The sequence below is a fragment of the Paramormyrops kingsleyae genome, chromosome 24 (genome assembly GCF_048594095.1).
Source record: "Paramormyrops kingsleyae isolate MSU_618 chromosome 24, PKINGS_0.4, whole genome shotgun sequence".
NCBI classification, from domain to species: Eukaryota; Metazoa; Chordata; class Actinopteri; order Osteoglossiformes; family Mormyridae; genus Paramormyrops; species Paramormyrops kingsleyae.
In genome coordinates, this window is record NC_132820.1 from 25263863 (window position 1) to 25266251 (window position 2389).

The following is a 2389-nucleotide window of genomic DNA, read 5'->3' on the forward strand; positions in this document are numbered from 1 at the left end:
GTCGCCAGGTGGGACGCCAGTGACGAGGAGGGGACTGACGCAGGGGACGCCCATGCCCTCAGAGGACATTGCTGCCATCTTAGCAGAGGCTCTGAAGAAGTTCAAGCAACAGATCCACTCTGATGAGTAGGAGCAGCAGGCCTCTGAGCCCTTAAACTTTTTTTACTTAAATTTTTTATACTTATAACATTTTTATACTCATAACATTTTTAAACTTATAACATTTTTATACTTATATCATTTTTATACTTAAGATTTTTATACTTATATACTTTATATACTTAAACTTTATATACTTATACTTTATGTACTTATATACAGTACTTTATATGCTTATATTTATATACTTATACTTTGTGTACTGATTCTATATACTTATTAATAAATAATATATTTGTATCACTATTATTTTTAAAAGAGTTGCTGATTTTGTAATACTGCTGCAGCATTCTCCACATGCTAATCACTGCCCCATATCGAACTGGCACTTTGATCTGCCACATATCACTTCACTACCCCCTGTTGAATGTTGCATCGTATGTTGTTAGATATCTCCTAGTAGTAAGTACTTCATTATTAGGCTGCACAATATTGGAAAAGATGTATTTCTGCAGAGTGTTGCAGTATTTATTTAAATTTAAAATGCTTAAAACAAACCAAATTCTCACAAACACATCTATTCATGAGTGATTTAAACGGCAAAGATGAAAATGATTAGGATTAGCTCTTGCCAAAATAGGGCTTGTAAACTTTTGTGGTAGTCAGAATTAACCCAAACAACTATGACTATACCCCACGGAAATCTTTAGTAAAAACCGAAAGATTTATGCGGGATGAAGAGAGACCCGAGTCGATATGGGGCTGCCGCTTAGCGGGTCGCCGTTAGCCGGGTCTCCGTGACGCCCCCGCTCGGAGTAGAATGCCCAGGGGCGTCGCAGCCGTCGGTGTCGGGGCCACGACTCCTCCCTGTCCTCCTGTCCTCTCAAGAAACAGCAATCATTTAAACAAACATGAGGGAAAATTCAAAAGGCAAAGATGACGTCATGCCTTACCTCAGCACAGCTGTCCACCACACAAACAGCGTGTCACCTTACTTTAAAAAAAAAAGAAAAACGGCGGGAAACGGGGGCCACGCATGGACAGGGCCCCTCCCTCACAGCACATGCAGCTAATTAGCTGGCCATCCAGAGGCACTCAGTCTATTAGTCACCCACTCAGTCAGTTCTGCCTTTCAACAACAGGGGGCAGTAGAGGTGCACCGTTCCTGGAAGCACTGCAATACCGGGTCGATGCGTGGAGCGGACGGGGCAAGCCCCACTTCCGGGTCCCTGTTTCAAAAATCTGTTTAATATGTGGTCCCCTCCATGGGGGACGTATCAAAATAACCTTTTCATACCAAAACAAAATGTAAATCAGCTCAAATACATGAATAATAAATATTATGCTTGTACTACTTATATTAACACATAATCACAATCTATGAGGTTGAAACATTCCTACACTATGCAAATCATGCCAACACAGTACAATAAGACTTTCAAAGATAATATTAAACAAACAGAACTACCTGCAGAACTATTACCCATAAAACAGGAAAAGGGCAATAAGACCAGCAAATACAATTATACACCATTTAAACCTAATTACAATTATATGGTCAATAAAACAATTAAAATGTCACCTTATATGCATGCTATTAAAAAGTTAAGACCTCTAACCCTCTGGAGTCGACGGCATCGTCGGCAATGCCGTGTATCTTTCTTGTGTATTTCAGTTCATAACTCGCTGAAATCTTATTATAGAAACATGAAAAAATGCTGACTAAATCTGTAATCTGCATTCTTTTCAAAACGTTCATTGTCGCAAGTATTAAACTTTTTAAATCGGCAAAAAAGTAAACCATGTCACCTTACTTTGTTTTACCTGCATCGGGGGTGTGTAGTACCACTGTCACCCGAAGATTGCTATTCACATTCTAAATAGCCACATTAGCGCGTATTCAGATCGCATTCGCATGGTAATTTGATGAACAACGCAACGGTGAAACGCGATCCAGATACATCCCCTTCAGCGCCATAAAAGGGGGGAGGGATGTGGCCAGGTGACAATGGCTCATTCATACACATGAAAGTTGCTACATATTCAATGAAAGGAGCCAGAAATAGTTACATGAGTTAGGTTTTTCTTATTTATTTATCCAAATGAATATTGCAACTACACCATTTAGTCATCTTCATGAAGCCAAGACTTTGGTGATCAGATATCTGGGATCAAAACAAACTGCCATCATTGCTTACAATGTAGTTTTATAATGTTTCTGCAAGTGTTCCAAACTGCATTTTGCCATGTCTATACTTTGAATGTCAAATTACAAACTTCACATAACATA

At 39.2% G+C, this 2389-nt stretch overlaps 1 non-coding gene and 1 pseudogene across 1 annotated transcript; both read right to left on the reverse strand.

Moving 5' to 3' along the window:
• Nucleotides 1–722: 722 nt before the first annotated feature.
• LOC140582613 (U5 spliceosomal RNA) lies at nt 723–853 on the reverse strand (annotated as a pseudogene).
• Nucleotides 854–1248: 395 nt separating this feature from the next.
• LOC140582558 (U2 spliceosomal RNA) lies at nt 1249–1440 on the reverse strand. The gene has a single exon (XR_011985460.1). It is a non-coding gene; the product is annotated as a U2 spliceosomal RNA (small nuclear RNA).
• Nucleotides 1441–2389: the final 949 nt, after the last annotated feature.